The 23,783-nt window shown below is 43.4% G+C and overlaps 1 long non-coding RNA gene and 1 pseudogene across 1 annotated transcript in view; one reads left to right on the top strand and one right to left on the bottom strand.

Annotated features, from left to right (window-relative positions):
• Window positions 1–19,378, bottom strand: part of LOC144989428 (uncharacterized) — a 29,801-nt gene extending 10,423 nt beyond the window's left edge. Inside the window, exons 1-2 of the long non-coding RNA XR_013653588.1 lie at window positions 17,997–19,378; window positions 3,623–7,060 (exon numbers count right to left, since the gene is read on the bottom strand). This is a non-coding gene — a long non-coding RNA (uncharacterized LOC144989428). The remainder of the gene's footprint in view (window positions 1–3,622; window positions 7,061–17,996) is intronic.
• A 2,147-nt stretch (window positions 19,379–21,525) lies between these two features.
• On the top strand, window positions 21,526–21,763 carry LOC144990757 (small nucleolar RNA U3; annotated as a pseudogene).
• The last annotated feature ends 2,020 nt before the right edge of the window (window positions 21,764–23,783 follow it).

Here is a 23,783-nt window from a genome sequence, read left to right as displayed (position 1 = left end):
GGAGCGGGTGGAGGAAAGTGTCAGGAGTGTTGTGTGACAGAAGAGTGCCAGCAAGACTCAAAGGAAAGGTGTACAAGACAGTGGTGAGACCAGCTCTGCTCTATGGGTTAGAGACGGTAGCAGTGAGACAGAGACAAGAGGCTGAGATGGAGGTAGCAGAGATGAAGATGTTGAGGTTCTCCTTAGGAGTGACCAGGTTAGACAGGATAAGGAACGAGTACATCAGAGGGACGGCTCATGTTGCCTGTGTTAGCGACAAAGTCAGAGAAGCCAGACTGAGATGGTTTGGACATGTTCAGAGGAGGGATAGTGGATATATTGGTAGAAGGATGTTGGAGATGGAGCTGCCTGGCCGGAGGGCAAGAGGACGGCCAAAGAGGAGATACATGGATGTCTTAACAGAGGACATGAAGTTGGCTAATGTTAGGGTAGAAGATGTTCATGATAGAGTGAGGTGGAAAAGGATGATTCGCTGTGGCGACCCCTGATGGGAAAAGCCGAAAGAGAAAGAAGATTATACAGACAGATTACACAGCAAATCAAATCCCAGAATGAACAAAAAAACATACAGGTTAGGTTGTGGGGCAAAATCAAACTTTTACAACATACAAGACCAAACAAACTATATTCCCAATAAAACTTGTTTCTAAATCTGTTTTTTATGATTTTTATGTTCTATTTTTTATGTTTTTGTTATCCAAAGTTGCAGAAAGAAGAGACTCAGCGTTTTCCAGTAACTTCAACAGTTTGTCAGAGCTTCATCCTGCAGAAACATCAGAGAAAGAGAAGCAGCAGCCATGAAGGGACTGAGGACGGACGGACATCAAAGCAGAATCCAAGCAGCTCCTTCATCCACTCCAGCTGGAGGATGGTGTCCTCCACCTGCAGCTGGACCTGGTTGTCCTCACAGACCATGTGGCCTAATGGATCAGAAGGTTGAGGGTTCAAATCCCTTCATGGTTGGAGGCAGAACTTTGTTTCTTAATCTGCAGTTGGTGAAGCTTTGGAGACTCCCAGAGTGAGACACCTGCTGGCTGTTCATTGTAACTGCAGCTTCTAGAAACCTCTTTGTTTCTGGTTTCATCTTTTCCAACAGTTTGTTTTCTTCACATGAAGCCTAAAGAAATGTCCTCAGAATGATGGAAACAGTTTTTCTGCAGCTTGAAGCTGTTCTGGAAGATTTTCTTCTTTAGTGCAGAGAAATCTCTCATTTGATGAGACAGAGGAACTGCAGCAACGTTTCCTGGAAAACCTCCACATTTCACTGAAACCATGTTGGAACTTTGTCCATGAGGTCACATGGTCTGGAAGAAGCCCCAGTTCCAGCTGACAGAAGTCTGCTTCTGATCCATCAGATCTACCTAGCAACAGAAGCAAAGCTTCACGTGTTGCAGCAACAGTTTCCATGTTTGGGAGGATCTTCTGAAGAACAGCTCAGTTCCAGATCACATCATGATGTTTGATGTTTTCTTCATTCCAGGAAATCATCTGTGTCTCCTTTGATCTGTGCTGAGTCAGCACTTTGACTTCTTTTCAACTTTAGATCCATCATTTACAATCAAGGATTTATTGATAAATATGATTTATTGACAGAAAATAAAGAGTAAATGTATTTCTCATCCAGCAGTGATTGTAAGTCTTTTATTTTGAAATTCCTCAAGGATGATCATCATGGTGGGATTTCTAGATCTGCATGAACTCATCCTGAATCCAAAAGACACTGGAGCATCAAAGAATCCAACCCATCTCTGCCAACATGAGGCTCTTACTTTGAAAAGTCTCAGACTTCCTGCAGGGAAACAGGCTTTCTGCTGCTGCACTGACAGATGTGCACGAGCTTGAAAGAGCTTCCTGACTGAGGAGCTGCAGACTTTCTCCTGCAGAGCAGCAGCTGACTTCAGCGTCGTCATGGGAACACAGTCTGCTGCTGCTTCTGGAAACGTCTTCAAGGCTGTGGTGGGACTTGTTGGTCTGGAGGACAGATTCTGGGAGCAAATGCTGCTTCAGCTTCAAGCTTCAGCTCTTTTCTTCTGGCAGAGCTTAGAAGAAATGGAAACCTCCTTTGTTCTGACTGTTTGCTCCAAATCCCAGATTCAGGAATTCCTCCAAGAAGTTCAGCTCAGAGATCATCAGCAGAGAAAAGCCTGAAGTTCTGATGACAACAGAACATGATCAATATTATTGATCCACATGGAATCCAGAAGAAACTCTGAGGTGAAGACATGAAGACACAAGCTTCAGAGACATGAGGACAAGTCAGAGTGGATTCATTCTGGACTTTCTTCTCACATCTTCTCTTCACAACATCTTTGTCTTTGATCCTTCAGATATTCAGGAATCCACCTTTCTGTTCTGCTTGGAGCACACTTCAACATGAACTTCATTTCCCATCATTCCATCTGTCAGGAGAGAACAGCTGCAATCAGCTTCCTTCAGGAATGACTGCAGGTAGAAGGATCTTTCATTCTTCAGCACCACCAGGACCCACATCCAGCCCATCAACAGCCAGAACATCAGTGACATCAGCGTCTGATCTTCATCACATCATCATCATCATCACCTCTACCTTTTTACAATCTGATGGATTTCAGTCTTTCTGCAGCTTCTCATCAACTGGATTGTCAAATATTTTCATTTCCTGTTTTATGTTTTAAACGTTGAAGAAAAATATTTCCAGTTTTAAAAAGATGAGACTAATAAAGTTATTGGAAAGACCCTGTCTGCTGCAGGACCTGTGCAGGTGCATTGTGGGTAATAATGTTGTGTTTGGGATATTTGCTGGATTCTGGATGTTGACAGTTGTGTTGGTCTTGATTGTTTAGCGTTGTGGTTTGGATGTTTGTTGTTATTTGTAGCACAGCTGAGTAGGTTCTTCATAGACAACATGTTGCTCTGCCAATGTGCCTTTGGGCCAACTTGATTGGGCTGTTTGGAAGAATAATGAGGAGAAATGAGAGCCTCCATCAGATCATGTTTCTGCTGTTTTTCAGAATCTGAACCTGAAAGCTGTCTGTCATATTTATGCAGCCTTTTTCAATAGAAACTGATCCAAACTGCAGATTCTATTGATTTCTCCATCAGATTTATGTCTACTTCATTCTATCTTTCAGTCACAAACACACTGGTCATATTCTAGTTTTTCTATTCATACCATTGAACCTGGTAATTCTTCAGTCTCCATCTAATGCCAAAATATAAGCAAGATTCAAGTCATTTTATGCTCACCAGGGGCAGGAGGGGGTTGGTTTGGGGACCATAGGGTTTCCTTTCTGCTCTTTGCAGATGATGTTGTCCTGTTGGCTTCATCAAGCCTGGACCTCCAGAGTGCATTGGGTTGGTTTGCTACAGAGTGTAAAGCGGCTAGGATGAGGGTCAGTACAGCTTAATCTGAGGCCAGTGTTCTTGACCGGAGAAAGGTAGTTTGCCATTTCTGGGTGGGTGGAGGGTTCCTGCCCTGGGTGGAGGAGTTTAAATATCTTGGGGTCTTGTTCAGGAGTGAGGAAAGGCCAGAGCGGAGTTTGTGGAACATTCGAAGTTGTGCAGTCGCTTTAACGGCCCGTTAAGAGCTGAGCCAAAAAGCAAAGCTCTCCATTTACCAGTCCATCTTCGTTCCAATACTCACCTAAGGCATGTCCAACTGAGCGGAGGCCCCGGGGCAGGCCCAGGACACGCAAGATACTACGAGACTATGACTCTCTGCTGGCCTGGGAACGCCTAGGGTTCCCCCCAGAGGAACTGGAGGAAGTGCAAGGGAAGTCTGGGCATCTCTGCTGACCTCGCAACCCGGTTCTGGTAACATCACATGCTCTGCTCTTTGGAACAGAGTCCGGCTTTGGAACCAGCAGAGAAACAACAAACAGCACAAACCCACACTGTGGGAAAGACTCCACACTTTTGACTGATGTTCATGTCCACTTTATTATTCACAGATAAGATTGGAACAGAACACTGAGAACCAAAAAGAACAGAGGAACAGTTCTAATGTCTACTAGAAAACACGAATCACATGAAACACACAACACCAGTCTGGTTCTTTATCTGCCTGAAAACTTCCTTCTGACATTTTTTAGGAAAATCTTTTTCTAAATGCGGTTTTCACTGATCACATAAAAAGTGTCAGAATTAAAGACATCTACAAAATCTTTCTAGTGTTGTCATGGTAACACACATGAACAACATACTCATCATCTCAGCTTAAACTACAACCACATTGAATCCTTTCAAGATTTAACTCTAATAATACAAAACAACACATTTCTATTAGTGGATACATCTGAAAGAATTCCTAGTGTGGAATTTTTTTTTTTATTTTTGTCAATGAAAGCAGCAAAGCTCTTATTGTCAAGTATCTTTACACAGATTTAAACATATTGGTTCTTTTATTTTATTGGTTTGATAATTGTTGCTTAAAGAATATAAAATACAAAGACTGTTGTAAAAAATTTAGAGTATCATATCAATCTCATGAAAAAAGGATGTTTTCAGCTCATGTCAGTCTGTTCTGTTCTGAGTGACAGTTATAGTGTTATATGAATGTGTTTTTCTGTTAATAGCGTACGTGCACGATAGAACTTCCGGTTAACTTCCGTGTGTTGAGTGTGAGGCCGACAACTTCCTGTTGGTCGTGTTATTGTTGTGGGGAGTTTTGTTGAGTTGCTAGTTTTGAGTAAATAGGAGCGGATTTCGGGTAAATGAAAGGCGTTTGGTGTTTCAACGCGTGACAAAGACATCACAACATTGTTGTGTACCCGTGTGCGAATTTGTCAAAGTACAACAGAACTAATATAAGCTTTCATAGCTTTCTAGTAGATGTGTCAGTGAGAGCCGAATGGATGGTGAACACGGCGGGAGGACTTCACCCCAAGCAAGACGAGTCGTGTTTAGTATTTGCAGCAATCGGAATGAAAATGCGTCATGTAAACACGCCGTTCGGAATACTCTGCCCCGCTCAGACTCGTTCGGATCAAAATTTCTTTCCGATCCACATAGCTGGGTTATACCGATCGTTGTTCATGTAAACGGTCATTCTAATCGTGTGTCACTACTGATCTGGGTTACGTCACGCATAGACGGTGTTTCGCTGAGAGAAAGCTTTGGAGCGCATATGGGACCGACCAGCTGCTCTGCGGACGCCCCGCGTAAAGCGCCGCTCCGCTCTCGCCCCGCTGGCTCTCTTAGACCCTCACGGGGGAGATGCGTGTCCACTGAGGTCTGGACCCGGCATCCGAGCTCTGCGTTCGGGCTCCGGAGCCAGTGGACCGAGTGAACTTCTCTGAGCAGAGCAGCCGCATTTATTAATGTGTTTGAGGGGAGGGTGCTTTGTGACGTGTGTGTTTTGTTGTTTTGTTATGTGCGAGAATTCAGACTGCGAGCCGAACCGCCGCTCTGGGTTAGCGGCTGCCGGACTCGCGAGGACAGAGCAGAGCACACAGTGTGTGTGAGCTTTTCAGAGCAGAAATGCCGCTCAGTCCTTAGAAACTGTTCAAAAAATCACATCGAATTGTGTTTCTAGTTGTGCCCCGACAAAATAAAGACTGCTGTTATTCCCAGACATTTACGTGCAACCAGGATGCAGATTGCAGCGTTTCCCACATGGTTTGTCCTGGATTTTGTGTCCATCAAAAGGCTAATGTTGCTAGCCTATCCTAACACTGGGTTCTTCTTCAGTTCTGTTCTTCTTCCACAAAAAAGCCCTGTCCACACGGATTAAATATAAAATGATGAGCGAACAGGCACTTCATAACATTCATAACATTAATAAAAGCTCGTTTGGAAGATCGCCTCGTATATTACCGAGCTGCTGCATAAATGTGACAGCAAAGGTTTGTTTACAACGGGACACATTTACCTTTTGGTATTTTCGACACAATATTTTGCCCATGGAACCACGCACTGGTCGATAATCCTGTAGATGCTGTTCACGTCGATTTTCGGGAGACCTTGTAGACAACGGGTGAAATATACCATCTTTCGCAATCAAAATCTGCCGTGTCGCTGCTATAGAAGTCGCAACCAGGAAATGGTCGGCCTCACACTCAAGGCGGCGGAAGTAGAACTAGTTATGTGCATGGAGCCTATGGGCTGATTATTTTGAACGTGTTTTTGGAGACCTCTAGCGGTCGCGCCAGGTACTGTTGTTCAACACATTTATTTGAATAATCTTTATTGAAAAGTGCACATGTAGAAACAGAAAGGATTCGCTAGCATGCACGCACTTGGTTTGTCAGTGGAAAGAATTTGTTGCATACGTCTCAATTAAGAGGTTGCATTGCCGGTATGTGGAGAAAATTTAATCTTGAGACTTTTGAATTTCGATATAAGAAACATGTTTATCAGTCTATTATTTTTGGAGTTTGTGAAGTTGTGATGCAGTGCTATGCATATATATATACACGTTAATTGTACTGATCATTTGCTTTCTGTTTTACCCTTTTAAGAATCATTAAACCTGATGACAACGTTCAACGGTCTCCAGAGTCGTGATATGATATGAGTGTTCAAAAGCTCCTGCATTGGACATGCATGAAACAGCACACAGTCTTTAGAAAACGGTTCATTGTTATGTTCAACACTAACTTGTGTCTCCTTATTGAATGACTGCATCAATGTGTTATGTAGGCCAACAGTCTGTGGTTCTGTGTTCATGTAATGAAAGCTCGGGCTGTTTTGGAGTATATGAGCACATTAGGGTTTGATCCCAAGAGTTTTAAATATTACAAACCAAACATTAACCAAAATATAAAAATAAGTGAAACCAAAATGATCGATTGTGCTATGTAACTATCAGTTACATTAAAGCTCTGCTGATTCTTTAGATCTGCTTCACTGTTCTCATCTTCCTCATAAGTAGGAATCTCCATCATGGTATCAGTCTCCTGCTTCAGATCAAGGTGATCTTCATCCTGATTGATGCAGAGTTCCCCTGGTTCCTCTTTCATCTGTGATGGTTCTGGATCCTCCGGTTCCTCTTTATAATGCGGAGGGTCCGGTTTCTCCAGTTCAACTCTGAAGTTCCTTTGTCGGTTGCAGAGATCTTCAGTCACCCAATCCTGGGGGAGGACTGCAGAAAAACAAACAGAGACACTTTTTATGTTTTGAGGACTTTGTGTGTTGTTAATAAACACTATTAACTGCTTATCTTAAAACACCAATTGTCTGTGAAGATTCATACAGTTTGTTTCCATCACAGTAGTAGGTTTAAAAAATGCCATCAGGACATTATCATTTTTAAAATTGAAAATATTTCACCTTTGATCCAAATTGTCAATTGTGGATTAGCTGGTGAAAAAGCAGGTTTATTAGTGCTCTTGGGGGAGGAGTCAAACTTCAAACTGGAAAAACTTGATAGCCTTTTACCTAAACTAAATGACATTAACAGCTGAAAGAGATGGCCAGGTTGGGGAGTGTAGCCCCTGTCTCTCCAACTCTAGCTGAGAACAAAGGACTCCTAAAGACCTGGAAGTGAAACTGGTTCGGTTTGTTTGTCTGGGACTGATTTATACCTGAGACCACCTCTTATTAAGAAAAGGTTTATCTTTCTTAACAAAGACGCCTTCTTTCACTCACCATGTCTGACCAAACAGATGAGAGCTGAAGACCTCTTGTGTTGGACATATTTTACTGTTACAACATGTGGTTATGAATCTCCTGACACACAAGGAGTATATTTGAATGAAGCACTTTATTAATTTAGGCTAGACTTAAGTTAGATTGATTATATTTTTAATAACCACATACTTATGCATACAAATACACACAAAGCATTTCAGTCACGCACACTATTTGTGCAAATGTGATCTTACACCTGAGCTCCAGTGGGTGTTTCTGTTCTTTTTCTGCCTTATTCTGTTCTGTTGATGATGGAGTGTAAAAAATAAAGGAGAGAGAGCCCGGTCATTCCTACACCAAGAGCCCCACCCAAGCAGCAGTGGTAGACCCCCTGCACCAGGGGGGGGCAATTATTTTAACTCGGGGGCCACATTGGGTTCTAAAATTGGATAGAAGGGCTGGACCAGGAGCAGATGCGTGGAGTGAAAATGATAGAACATGGACTGTAGATGAAAACATTTGGATTGAAAATTATATTCTAAAACAGAATATTCGAGTTTTTAGTTTAAAACTTTTGTTCCCATTTTAGATCTCTTTTATTGTGAAGCCCTTTTGTAAAAGGTTGTATGAATAAAGTTTCATTTATGATCCTTTTAAGAAAATAAATAACGTTATTTATGAAATAAAACAATGACCAAACATCATTCTCTATGATTTTCAATGACAAAAATTCAGGAAAAATATACTGATCCCTTTAAAAAAAATAATAAATAATGGATCCTCTCCCGTCATAATTCCGCAGAGACTTTGAGCTCATCATACGTCTCACAGTTTGCGCAGCTGAACGTCTGTTTTTCATCCAGTAATACTGAAAAAGCAAATGTATGTCTCTCTCTTGCTGCAGCTACACATGTATCTGCGTTACCTTTTCACCAGAACAGAGTTCCTCGTTTATTGCAGGAGTTACGTTCTAAAAATAACCGTGATCGGTGAAATCCACAGAGAATGATTCCAGATGTTTTAAATTTATGGCACTAAAACTCCTCACTGCATCAATACACTTTTCTCTGACAGACATGAACATTTTCACCTTTTCTCTTGTTTAAATTCTTAAACCTTCATAGAAATGAGGTCCAGGATCTTAGATTGAAAACAAAGGTATGACCGGGATCAAAGATTTCTGTAGATCTGAAGAGCTGTGCGTTTCTGTACAGGAGTCGCGGCACGGACTGGGGAGATTGATTGACAAGGTCTCCAGCCAATCAGGACACAGAACAGGGTGCGCTGTTTAAAAAAGGCAGCATGATCGCTCAGAAATAATGAGCAAAACCGGGAAAGATGAACTGCGACGTAGAAAGGGAAGACCGTCTTCTGGTCTATTTGACAGAGATTTCTTAGAGGTTTCCAGGTAGAACACAGACTGCAGAAGGTGGAATAAAATGTCACGTCTTGATCGTGTGACCAGATAAAAAAAAAAAAACACATGGGTCTCTGATATTGTTCAGCGGGCCGGACCAAAGATGGAGGTGGGCCGGATCCAGCCCACGGGCCGTAGTTTGCCCACCCCTGCCGTACACAGTATAGTACAGATAGAGGACAATCACGTCCACCACCCAGATAGCTAGAGATAGAGGCCACACTGGAGGCAAGGAGGATGAAGTGTCTTGTAGGGTTGTGCCGATGGACGATACCATCGTCCATCGTGATGGGTGACTGACATCCCGATGGAGAGACACCATCGTGATCGCGATTTGACTACCTCTGCTATGATGCATCCCTTTCTCGGATTGGACAGTAATGAGAAAGTTCTGATACTATAAAACTCTCATCTTTAATTTGGGTCAAAAACATTGTATTGTATTGCTTTTTATTCAAGATTAAAATTAGTGATCATGTAAAATGACATCATATGGCATTTCATCGCTGCCATTAATTGAATGAGCACAAAGACGACTGAGCAGGTGTATTCAGGAACTGAGTGAGTGAACCTTACAACCACCCGGGAGCAATTCTAACTGAGCGACCCCACATTATACTACTGCACGCCTGCAATCCTAACTGAGTGACCCCACATTATACTACTGCACGCCTGCAATCCTAACTGAGCGACCCCACATTATACTACTGCACGCCTGCAATCCTCACTGAGCGACCCCACATTATACTACTGCACGCCTGCAATCCTAACTGAGCGACCCCACATTATACTACTGCACGCCTGCAATCCTCACTGAGCGACCCCACATTATACTACTGCACGCCTGCAATCCTCACTGAGCGACCCCACATTATACTACTGCACGCCTGCAATCCTAACTGAGCGACCCCACATTATACTACTGCACGCCTGCAATCCTAACTGAGCGACCCCACATTATACTACTGCACGCCTGCAATCCTAACTGAGTGACCCCACATTATACTACTGCACGCCTGCAATCCTCACTGAGTGACCCCACATTATACTACTGCACGCCTGCAATCCTCACTGAGCGACCCCACATTATACTACTGCACGCCTGCAATCCTCACTGAGCGACCCCACATTATACTACTGCACGCCTGCAATCCTAACTGAGCGACCCCACATTATACTACTGCACGCCTGCAATCCTCACTGAGTGACCCCACATTATACTACTGCACGCCTGCAATCCTCACTGAGCGACCCCACATTATACTACTGCACGCCTGCAATCCTCACTGAGCGACCCCACATTATACTACTGCACGCCTGCAATCCTAACTGAGCGACCCCACATTATACTACTGCACGCCTGCAATCCTAACTGAGTGACCCCACATTATACTACTGCACGCCTGCAATCCTCACTGAGCGACCCCACATTATACTACTGCACGCCTGCAATCCTAACTGAGCGACCCCACATTATACTACTGCACGCCTGCAATCCTAACTGAGCGACCCCACATTATACTACTGCACGCCTGCAATCCTCACTGAGCGACCCCACATTATACTACTGCACGCCTGCAATCCTAACTGAGTGACCCCACATTATACTACTGCACGCCTGCAATCCTCACTGAGTGACCCCACATTATACTACTGCACGCCTGCAATCCTCACTGAGCGACCCCACATTATACTACTGCACGCCTGCAATCCTAACTGAGCGACCCCACATTATACTACTGCACGCCTGCAATCCTAACTGAGCGACCCCACATTATACTACTGCACGCCTGCAATCCTAACTGAGTGACCCCACATTATACTACTGCACGCCTGCAATCCTCACTGAGTGACCCCACATTATACTACTGCACGCCTGCAATCCTCACTGAGCGACCCCACATTATACTACTGCACGCCTGCAATCCTAACTGAGCGACCCCACATTATACTACTGCACGCCTGCAATCCTAACTGAGCGACCCCACATTATACTACTGCACGCCTGCAATCCTAACTGAGCGACCCCACATTATACTACTGCACGCCTGCAATCCTAACTGAGTGACCCCACATTATACTACTGCACGCCTGCAATCCTCACTGAGCGGTGATCCTGCGCCTCACTTCCCCTTTGCGGGCCTGCTTGGGTTTATGTGTTAATGGGGGGTTTTCTGTCCCTTGGGGGGGCAGAATTCAGGAGTGTGTTTGTCACTTGGGAGCATTGCTTTTTCTGATTGATCTTATCGGCCGATATTTGCTGGTCAAATCCGGCGAGGCAGGCGGAGCTTTCAGGCTAACAGGAGGCTTTTGAGCTGCATGCGGCTCTTTGCCTTTTATCATATTTTCTATGTAGAGTACTATCACAACCATGAGGTGAACATGAAAGTCTTACATTCTCCTAAATGTACGGAGCGGCCCTAATGTGTTGTTGTGCGACTTCAGTAAAGAGGACCTAGGAGAGAACAGCATGAGAACGGTACTGAGAGAGGTAAGAACATGAAAGGAGAACCCCCCACCATATTACAAGGTGTAGATATGCGCATAATGCAGAACAACTGTCTTGAAAACCCTGGAAATGCATAGAGACACGATTATGAAGCAGAGTTTAAACTGCAGCTATCAGCTACGTGGAGGAACACGGGAATAGAGCAGCTGCAGTTTGGTTAGGTTTGAAAGATCTTCACAGATTCTGACTTCTGGCCTCAATAACTCTTCTGATAAACCTTCAAAAGTGACAGCAAGTATCTAATTATTTTGTAGGGGGGTGTATTGGCAAGAGTCTGGCGACACAATACGTATCCCAATATTTTACCTAAACATATTTTCTTTCTTTTTTCTTTTCTTTTAAATATGACTTTGAAAAAACGACTTGAATATCAACATGCCTTTCATTGTAATAAAATGGTCAAATTCAGTTTATTTAATGATCTTAATGCTAAGCACTGCAACTGTATCTCCTATATCAGCTGCTTTTACCCAAACAAATTAATAGTGCTTTAATTTTGGTAGCTAAAAATACAGAAGCCTCCCCCACCCTCTGTATTTTTTATACATTAAACGTGGAAGGGGCTCGTCAATGATCAATGAAATAATCAATGAGACAGGAGCGCACATGCACGCAAACACACACACTCGCACACATACTCATGAGACGCAAACACACTCTCGCGTTTCATTGAGTGATGTCTGTCTGTGAGGCGGCCAATGCGTGTGAGGAGAATAGGGAAATCCTCTTTAAGTGGCTAAATGCGTGGAGGGGGCGGGGCCTAGAGATAATCGAGCTCGCGTAAAAATCTGTGGAAATGAAACGGAGACAAATATCATCACAACCTGTGCGTGCATCTGAGCTATGAGCAAGCGAACTATTGATTCGTTCTTCCGACCTGCGGCTAGTGTACCAGTGCCAGAGTGTACAGCAGGGGTCTCAAACTCGCGGAGCAAACCACGGTTCTCATGCACGGCTGTTACAGCAGCACACTGCTCCCGCGGGAGATGGTCAGCTGAGGAGCATAAATGTCCCACACCTCCATGCGGGGGCTTGAACTTTAAACATATGTGAGCAACAACACGATTCAGTCTTAGACACACTTAAAACACGTGGGGAAAATGCAACGATAGACGTGTCTGAGGTGAACCAGCGCCGCGCCTGGATCGTTGGGGGGACCAGGCCGGGGGGGGTATGAAGGCGAAACTAAAGCGAGACTGAAGGAGAACAGGAAGTCCTTAACATTCAATTTCGTTTTAATATGCCTCTCCCCTTCAGTATGATCTGTGCTATTATATCTTTTATAATTATTTTAATGTTTTGTAATGTATGTAGCCTTTTTTAATCATTTGGTATTTTAAATTATTTTGATCATCACTGAACTACAAAAACCATCAGGACACATGTCCCATAATGCATTGTTTTGTAGTCTGTAGGGCAGCTTTCAGTCAGTGCAGTACTAAATTTCCAGCTGCGTTCGCTCAGGTTGGGGCCTTGCTCCCACCCCTTTCTCGTGATATTTTTGTGTTGATTGACAGGTGATGTTGGAGCAAAAACAAAAATATACGTCTCACACCAGGTGATCTGAACAGCGTTGCGTCCATCTGGGTAATCTAAAATTATTGTGCATCTAGGCTGCACCTATTTAGTGTCGCCAACATGAATTTCCATCCCCTAACGTTTACATACATTTAAGTATTGTTTGAAACTGTGAAATGACCGAAAGGTTACTACAGTAATTACTTTTTTTATTCTAAAATTATGGTATTTTCTTTACTATTTGTACTGTCATGACAGCGATCCTGCTGTCAGTTTACATTCTTGTTGCATCTTCAAAAGTGCAAAATAAAATGTGACACTGAATTTGAAACAGCACATTGTAATTTCTGCATCTATTATTAAAGTATTTATTCGCAATACAGTGGAAATTAGTAGATTTGGTTAGCATGTTGATTAACGGTATGCGCCCCTAAATTTTCTGGTTGTGGCCCTAAAATTTTCAGTTGGGGGCCACAGTGCTCCTAGTGAAAAAAGTTAGTCTGGAGCCCTGAAGGCTGATGTCATTCACATCCACATCCCACAGCCAGGATGCAGATTGCAGTATGTCCCGCATGGATTAAAGCTACTGTTGTTAGCCCGTGTTAGCATACTGCTAGCTCTGGCTTCTTTCCAGCTCCCTTCTTCAACAGACAAAGCACTGGCCACACGGATTAAAATCAAAATGACGAGCGAACATTAATAAAAGCACGTTTAGAAGATCATCTCATATAATGCGGAGCTGACATATCTATCTATGCAGCCGCTCGGCGGAACTCATTTCCTCTTCCTGTATTACAAACACCACTGAGCATGAATGAACGATTTATTCCGACCGAAAGTGTGACCCCATGTGAACGTTTGTTATAATCTGAAAACATTTTTCTGCACCCATGAACACTGTTGAATTCTAATCCGACCATTGATCCGATTCAGATATTTTGTACATGTAACTGCAGCTTATGGTGTCGACTCGCAGCGTGGCGGGGATCACGATGGTGTCTCTCCATTGTCAGGTCAGTCACCCATCGTCCATCAGCACAACCCTAATTAGCCGCTGCGCTGCTTCATTCGTTTTGGGCAGCCGTGGTGCAGCGGTAGGGCGGTCGACCCATGATCGCTAGACTGCAGGTTCGATTCCCGCCTTGCACACCCATGTGTGGAAGTGTCCTTGGGCAAGACACTGAACCCCACCTTGCCTCTGGTGGGAGGTTGGCGCCATATTCGGCAGCGGAGCCGCCATCAGTGTGTGAATGTGTGTGTGAATGGGTGAATGGGACTGTGACTGTAAATTGCTTTGGGCCTTCAAAAGAAGGTAGAAAGCGCTTTATAAGTATACGCCATTTATCTGAGCAGCTAAAAAGTACAGCAATCCACGTTTTTACATGTTGCTGGCGGCAAAATGAAACAGAGTTTCTGTTTGGTTCCCATCCCAAGTATAAACGAAGTAGTTCATGTCTCTTAACAACAGAACAAGCTGCCTCTGGCTGCAGTCTTCCTGTTGTCTTGTGTAGTGTGGTGCAGCTTAAAGAGGCTCTGTGTGATCTGCTGCCAACTAGAGGTCGGAGGGTGAAGTGGAAAACAAGTCAGACACTGAACAACGCTCAGAAATGATTAAGTTAATATCGTCCTGACAGCATTTTGATTGATATAAGTATCACCGAATGAATTATCGCGATATTTTGTAGAACTGATTTTTTCGTACACACCTATTATTTCGTATTAACACACAGAGTGAACTACAAATGCATTTCAAAAGAAAAAAAGATTGTTTTTTTGGCTTTTAATCAGAATTTTCCTCAAGCTGTGAATGTAGACATGCAGCGCTGGCTGCCAAGGGACCGTCAACAAAGTGCATCATCTGTGAAACACCATTCTGTAAAAGTCAATAAACCTTTAAAAAGGAAATACATGTCTATATCTATATGAACGGGTAATAAAGACTTGTCAGAATATTCATGCTAGATTACATATTTAGTGAGAAGGTCAATCTCTATTTAATTGCATATCGTTTTAAAAATTTAATAGAGATATGAATCATAACATGTGTGCACAATAGCTCTAAGATACTAAAGTCCCCAAACATTTTGTACTGACTAATCATGACCTTATTGTCCTAAAATCAAGATTATATCATAAATTCACTATGTTTATCATTAGGAATTTTTCATATTAACAAATGGATCAGATTTGGTCAGAAATCTTCAAAAGCTCTAAAGATGTTGTAGTTACTGACACAGAACTTCCTGTACTGACTAATCATCACCGTATCTTCCTAATACAACAAAGATTATGTCAAAAAAATTCTAGCATCTTCAGAGCTATTGAGGATTTTTGATCAAATCTGATCCATTTTTTAATATGAAAAATTCCTAGATATAAACAAGTGAAATATTGACATATTCCTTATTTTAGTCAGACAATAAGGTAATGATTAGTTTGTACAGAAGGTTAGGTGACAGTAGCTTCAGTATCTTCATGACTATTGACCACTTTAGTCATGATTCATATTTCTATTAAAATTTGAAACAACAAATTAAAATAAAGACGGTCTTTCCTACAGAATATTCATTATAACACGAATATGCTGACGAGTCTTGTAAAGAGTGACAAAGACACCCCTGAGCAAACCCAGGTGAGTGTGCAAAGAGGAACCAGGCGGGATCACCGCTCAGTTTGGATTGCAGGTAGTTGTAAAATGCGGTCGCTCGGTTAGAAATGCGTCCGGGCGGTTGTAAGGTTCCTCACTCAGGTCCTGAATACGCCAGCTTAGTTGTCTTTACGCTCTTTCACTTTATGGCTAGAACTGTGACAGTGTGGGATTTTTAAATACCGCGGTGATGAACCGGCAGGGGGTGCGGAAGACACAAGTGTGTCTTCTAAAGAAAAGGGTAGCAGCTGTTTTTTTTTCCTTTTCTTTTTGACGTTCATTCAACCAGGAAGTTTATTTTTCTGTCCCGGGTTTCTAACTTGTGGTCTCTGTTTTCTTTCTGGAGTGTTTATGGAGCCACAACACCAGGGGCCTGTTTCACAAAGGAGGTTCGACCAACTCTGAGGTCAAACCTGAACTCTGAGTTGGTCAATCGAGAGATTAACAACTCTGAGTTTTCTGTTTCAGAGAAGCTGATCCGAGTTAGATCAATCAACTCTGAGTGGACTGATTCGGAGGTGAGCGTGCGCACCGCGTCTATAAGAAGCCATTATCAATGGAGCGCAGATATCACGAGTCACCATGGCAACCGTGAAAAAAAGAGGTCTGCATATTTTTCTCCAGCTGAACTTGACGTGCTGCTGCAGAGTTACAGTGAATATGAGCAGATATTCCAGAAGAAAAGCAACACCGCTGCATCTGCAAAACAGAGACAGTTAGCGTGGAAAACATAGCTGCTCAAGTTAATGCCTAAGTTTGCATTTAAGTCATTGTTATAAAATATTGACTGTAATAACTTTTTAAATAGCGTAAGGAGTGAAATAAAAAATGGCGATATTTAGGAGTACTTTTGAAGTGTTTTTCCTGGTGTAAATGCATGAAATGCTGCATAGTGTACAGAACCAATCTGGGGGAAAAATGCATTTAACGTCAGTAATGTTTAGAGGACTTTTTTGTTAACCTTCCCCTCTAGCAAACGTTGGTCAGTTTAATATTAATACATGCAATTGTGTTTTTAAAAGTGAACTTTTGTCTACTGTTGAACCTTTCGCTGCGCGAAGACTTCTCCTTTCTTTTCTCTCGTCTTTCCGACCGTGGTCAGAAGCGCAGGGGAGATTTCCTTCAGGGCCGAAGGGAATTCTCCTTCGGGGTTCACTTCCCGTTGGAAACCCTCAACCTCCAGAGCGGATTAAGAATGACTCCAAAACAGTTATTCTGGGAATGACACCTTCTCCGTCCTCCTCATCCGTGCTCACCCCCCCCCCCCCCCCATCTACACCTGCACTCGCCCCTCCCCTTGTCTCTCGTGGATCGCACCCCGCTCAGCACACACACACTGCAACACTACCCCTGTATTGATCAAGTGGTATAGGTCTATATGGGATTAAGAAAGTAAGCAGTGCTAGAAAATTGTGTTTCCAAAAAGTAATTGTTACATTAATCTAATTCAATGTCCCTGATTTCATTTTCATTTAGATGCAATCCTGCAGGAATTAAAAGAACATGGCAGCAGCTAAAAATGAAGTATAAAAACATAATTCAATCAGGTCAAATGTGAGCATGTCATGGATGTAGGCTTTGTTGACAATATTTGACATATGAAACATCTACATAGCAAGACCTAATGTTGTTTTCATTTTATATATGTGATTGACTGCAACGAAAAACGGTAACGCTCAAACAAAAACGTATGGGGAAATGACAAAACATCGAGTCGAGGTCTCAAAATCCTCGCACGACGTAAATATAATTCTCTATGAATTAATGCAGCCTCCTCGTCTATTGGGTCCTCCAAAAAAGGACAAGCCATTCTTGTCACTTCGACCGTCTCTGTATGACGGAAATGTGGGCAATGAAGGTTAAAGCGAAAAATACCGCTTCGTCTTTAAAAAGGGGAGGGGACCGGCAGAAACCTTGAGTTTAGAGAATAAAACCTGCTCCCGACCAGGTTAGGTTCACAGCATAAGTAACCATGGACACTGACTCCGAGTAGAAGTTACCTCTCTTTCAGAAACGGGTTTGACTTACTCTGCTTTCTCTGGTTTGACAAACCTCCCATTCTGAAACGGAAAACCCAGGGTTTCCCTGATTTCCGGGTTTATGAACTCAGAGTTTACACTTAACCTCCTTCGTGAAACAGGCCCCTGAAATGCAGACTAGACAGAAACACACCATTCTAATGACGTATCTAGTATGTTTATATCTTCGCTTACTGAATAATAAAACAGCCTTTTAGCCTTGAGGACAGAGAGAGGACAGCCACAGAGACTAACAAATGCAGTGAATGTTCCTTTAGTGCGCTCGCGAATCGGAATCCAAATTCAGCGTCGTTACATTTAAAATGTTTAGTCACATACCGACTACGTGTAGCTGCAGCTGCGGGTTCCAGCTGCTATCCAGCAGTCTGCGCTGACGACAGAGCTCCTCCTGGTTCTGGACGATGGTTCCTTCAGCAGCAGAACGTTGTTCTCTGACAGAACCTTCCTGAGGTTCTGAAGACGTGGTTCCTGCTCCGATCTTCAGCTCCAACTCCCACAAACACCGCCGTCCTCTTCACTGCAGCTCCGATCGATCATCTGCTAGTCTCAATCACAGCAATCCACGTTGTCTTTCCGTTCAACACTTCTTCACTCATTTACGACACTTTGGAAAATGCTGAGAGTTCCCACACGAACCACGTATCGTCCTTTCTGTCCAAAAACCTCACAAACGTCCCAACAAAACACCACCGACCTCTCAACACAAGCTAACGCTGCTAGCCTGCTACCAAGCTAACGCTGCTAGCGCCTCGTGCTGTTCTTCTTCTTTGTTTGGCTAACATCGTCATTGTGCTTTAGCGCCACCAGCTGGTGTGGAGTAAATCTACACACGTCAGTCATAATGTTCCCACTTTTTTTTCTGGTAAATATAATCAAATGTTTCACAAGATTCATTACTTACTATGTTTGCCTCTTTGTTCAAATTTTTTTTATTCAAATTCAAATTTTGCCTCTTTGTTAAGATAAAGTCATTTAAGATGAATAAACCCAATCACCTAAACCACTGACTAACTGGACTTCTGCTCTCCTTCCGCGAAGAACCTCCTTCTGCTGCAGAAACTCATGAAAAACAAAACTGCAATAAAAATGTCAATTTCCCTTTGAGATCACGTTATACAACAATCCCTAATATTGTGACCTACAATGTTAATGTTATTTTTTATTTTTCTATTTTCATTGTTTATTTATTTATTTTCTTTCTTCTTTGTATCTTATTTTTTTATTTTGTTGTGTATTTATGTTAAAGCAATGTGAATATAAATGTGTAATCCTTTAAAGTTCTATAAAAAAAGAACCTCCTCCTGCTGCTCCTCCATCTTCAGCTCTGACTTTGGAAGTCTTAGCTCCTCCTCCTCACCATCACTGTGACTGTTGACGTCTTCCAACTCCTCCAGAAAGCTGTTTTCTGATGAAGCTCTAACATCTCCTCCCTGTTGCTGCTTTCAGTCCAAACTCACTCTGTTCATGTCAATTCACTCCAGAGAAAATCCTTTTTCTGGGAAGAATTTGCTCCAAGTTTTCCTCCAACTAAGAATCTGCAAACCCAGATGAGAACTCCCAGCAGGAAAAGAATTCATCTGCAGGAAACTAGAAAAAGGCCTTTTTGTGGGAGGAAACCATTCCAGATCTTTACAAACACCACAAATCCCAACTTTTCCTCCACTTAGCCTGAGTTTGGCTTCCAGGAAGCGGTGTGTGTTCAAGCTCCGCCCCCAGCAGAAGCCCCTCCTCCAACATGAGGCCACTGGGGAATTCTGAATGAACCTTTACATTTCAACAGAAATTCAAGCTAAAAACAGGAAAAAAAACTCTCTTCATGTTTGAAAACAATCAAACATTCAAACAGGAAGAGAAAACAAGGTTTGTCAGGAAATCAACAGATTTGATTGATTGTAAATCTTCTTCCTGTTGGAGTTTGATGAATGGAAGTAGAATGTGTAGAAAGTCAGTTGATGTTTTCCATTTCAGTAAATGAAGGTTTGATCTGCAGATTTCCTGATCCCTTTCTGACTGGGATCCAGACCTGATCTAGACGGGACTCATGAGGAAGCAAACAGCACAGAAACTGCTCTGAATGTTCCCTCTTCTTCACTTTCTGTCTGACTTCAACCATGAAGGGACTTGAACCCTCAACCTTCTGATCCATGAGGCCACATGGTCTGAGAGAACATCCAGGTCCAGCTGCAGGTGGAGGACAGCATCATCCAGCCGTCACAGACTGGGGGCGGAGCCTGGAGATGACTGCTGAAGGTCAGAGGGCGGAGCTTCATCAGGATGAAGGTGCTGCTTGGATTCTGCTTTGATGTCCGTCTGTTCTCAGTCCCTTCATGGCTGCTGCTCAGAGCTGTTTCTGGATCTTTCTGGAGAATTCATGTCTTTACTGATCCAAATGTGGATTTCTGTTTTTCTTTGGACTTTTCTTGATTTCAGGCTTTTAGCTTCTGGAACTTTCTTTGTTTCTATGCTTTAACTTCCAAACGGGTTTATCTAAGACAATCTGATTGTTTGTCATTTGACTTTCTAGGAACTTTCTGTTTCATCTTTGAGGATTTGGACTTTTGAAAGACTTTTAGCTGCAGTTTCATCCTTTGAAGCAGATGGATCTGAATCTAGAGTCAAAGATTCTAAGGAAATCCTGGATTCACAGACATTTGATTGAATTTCTGTCTGGATCAGAAACCAACAGCAGACATTTCAAGCCGTCATCTGTTCCTAATGTTCATTCCCCGCCATCATTGAAAGCTTTTGGAATAGTCCCTAAAGCCAGCGATGGGGCCGCTTTGGAGCCTGAACTCATCACTCGGTGTCACGGTGGCAGAGAGATGACAGATCCCAAATCTGAGGCTGAAATGATCACGTCCTACCAGCTCCACTCTGGATTTGGGACCAAAAACCTTTGAAGATGTTGGAGCATTGTTGGAGAATAGACTGACAACATTGACCTTTGACCCCTCCCTCATGTCTTCCACATCCAGCTGCAGACACACCACTACAGCTCCCATTCCACTTCTGATCCAGCAGTTAGAACCAGAGCCTGCATTTGCAGCAGGTTCCACTGATCCACACAGGGGGACGTCCTAAGGGGCGGAGTCAGCCACTGGAGAAATGGGGGTCACTCTGGGCCTTTCTGTGTTCAATCAGTTTGAATCTCATGAAGAACATTTCAAAACTCCACATTTGGATCAGGCGTCTTCATCAGAGCACAACTCATGTTTCCAGGACTGGGACTCACCAATAGATCCTCATTTCCTTTTTTCTTCTTTTTTTAACTTGTCCTGTCCAACAGCTGGGTAGGCAGATGAGAGCTGAGGGCCTCTTGTGTTGGACATATTTTACTTTAACAAGAGGGGTTATTAATCTTCAGACAAACCAGAGGTATGTCTGAATAAACCCCTTTCCTGCAGATCACAGACTGCTAAGTTATCAGTTTGGTCTCTCAATTCCTGCTGCAGTCACTTCATGGAGAGTAAAGATGAACATAGGATGTGGCTTAGTGAAGGTTCCTGATATTTCTGATAAGGTTCCAGAAGGACCAATCCATCTGTGATCAGATAGATGAAGGCTTTAGGATGACCAATAATCTCTGAGAGCTGAACCCAACAGAGAAGAAGATAGTTTGACACAACTAGACACAGAGGTTGGGGAATACTTGGTGGAGTTGAAGCTATTTCAACATTTCATCGATAGATTACTTTAATGATTGAAAAGAACTAAAATGCTTTTTTGTATTCAGAAACAAGCTGCATTCTGATTGGAGGAGGTGTGAGTCTGTGATCTGCAGGAGGAGACCAGGAGCAGGAGTTCCTGTCTGCAGACAGAAGAGGACAAACAACATCCAGAACTCACTGAGACTCTACTTTCAGGGATCATTTCTTTAGTCTGGAACTAGAGGATTGTGTTTCTACAGAGGTTGGTCTGGCTGTCCATGATGATGATGATGATGATGATGATGATGATGATGATGATGATGATGAAGATGTTTCCTTCAGAGCAGGAAGCTGGTGAGAGGATGAGAGTCTTCTTCACTGATGAAGACTGTTCAGTGTTTCTGGATGTGACACTGAAGGAGGAAACATTGTCTGAGTGGAATGTTGGTTTGTATTAAGATTAAATATTATTTGTTTCTTTTCATGAAAGCAGAAAACAACCAAGTAGAAATGTGTGCTGCAGATGCCATGTTTGCCACTAGAGGGCAGCACAGCAGCTTCAGTCTTTGTCATTGCAGCTGCAGAAAAACTCTGCAGAGACTCACAGAGAGAGGATGGAGGCAGCAGATGAAGCTGCTGCAGACTGACAGCTGATGGAACTGAAGCACTTTCTACATTCTAGTTCCAGATGTTCTACAGAATCCATCAGAGCTTGAAAGTCTTCCTCAGTACTCGAGTACTTTAGTTCAGCAGCTCCTCTTTTCCTCTAAGGTGAAGCTTCATGTGGACGACTTCTTCTTCTTTTCTCCTCTTTTCTGGAGCTTGGGCTCCATGCAGTCTGATCAGCTCTGATTTGGGCTTCAGTTGATGTTTGTGATCAGGAACTCTGGATTCTTCTTAGAAGGAGACGTTCTGCCTCTTTAGCAGAGAGCAGAACGTTGATCTGATCTGTTGGAAGCCACTCCATCCTGAAGCTGCACTGCTGAGTTCCTGTCCACCAGGGGGCAGTGTTACGGCTTTGCCTGCCTTATTATTCTGCTCATCTGTCAGGTTGGGACTTCCAACACACAAACATTTGACCTTTTCACTTTATAAAAAGTTTGTTAAACACTTTGGTGACTTTCAGATTTATAAAAACATTTTTATCTTTTATTTCTGTAATTATTGGTCTAAACTTTTCTTCCTGAAGGCTGAACTGCAGCTTTCCTCAGGTCTTTCATTTTCTCCATTATTCCCTCCTTTTCTTGGCTTCCAGCTCACCAGGCATGACCTAGACGGCGCCCTCATGTGGACGGATGAACACATGACAGAGGGGAAGGACAGAGCTGCACAGCAGGGACGAGCAGAGACCTTTGGGTCACGTGGAGCAACAATAAAAACAGTAGAAACTCCAATAAAACCAGTAGAACCAGACTGGAAAAGCTCCAAAAGTTCAGAAAACCTCTTGAAAAATGCAAAACTATATGAACTCTGAACACTAATGACAAATAAATGGTCATTAAAAACCTTTCTGGATCAGAACCAACAGAAATAACAGGTTGATGCTGGTCAGACGTGCACACACAGGACCCTAGGGGGGTTTGAACACCTGCCCTTTCTGCCTCCTATTCAAAAGTGTCCTCTTTGTTTTGAATGAACATGAATACATTTCTGTTCAGCTGCGTCCACACTGACCGCCTCTCTTTCACCGCGCGGATAATTCTCTGCTCGCCGTCTGTCCACAAATGTGTTCCTGAGCTGGACGCCGCCTGTGGGCGGAGCTTCCAGCTAATGTTTTCAGCCTGATGGCGACATGGAGCGGTGTCTGTGTTTCTGTCATTTCCACTGCATGAAGACACGGATGATGCTGAGAGGTCAGGTTTCTGGATGATGAAGAGTTCTCCAGAATCATGGGGAATCACGTCTCCATGTCTGGATCCTTCAGATTCTCTCCGTTCAGTCATCTTCTCTCCTGATGAGTCTGAAAGACGGACGCTTCCGCCGTCTCTCCGTCTCTCTGAGCGACTTTGAAGGCTTGCTGTCCCATGTTAACCCCAGAGGAAAACTACAAACCAGAATCAAATCAAGGACCTTTTTCTGATGGTCTCCATGGAAACCAGCAAGCTAAAGTTCAGGAGATGATCTGGCTGTCTTTCCATCAGCAGCAGCTCTCTGTCTGGCCGCCAGCTCTCCTCCTGGAGCCGCATAGCCAGATCAATGCTCCAGCTCCATGGGCCCTGCAGCAGACTGAAGGGTGAAGCCGCCTTTGGCCACCAGCAGGCAGGACGCTTCCTGAAACCCCGCTGCCCCCAAAGGGAACCAGCAGGTGAAGAGAATGAATGGAAGTTCAGGAGAACCATGGATCCATTCACTAGATGGATGTGTTTTCTACCCGCTGTCACTCAAACCGTCACGCTGCTGCCAGACCTTCACGCCGCCCACCGCTCATATTGCGCCACAGGACCTCAGATGGCGTCTG

This window comes from Oryzias latipes, chromosome 2 (genome assembly GCF_053564925.1).
Source record: "Oryzias latipes strain Hd-rR chromosome 2, Olatipes_Hd-rR_3.1".
Taxonomy (NCBI): domain Eukaryota; kingdom Metazoa; phylum Chordata; class Actinopteri; order Beloniformes; family Adrianichthyidae; genus Oryzias; species Oryzias latipes.
This window is presented reverse-complemented; position numbering and strand designations above follow the sequence as displayed.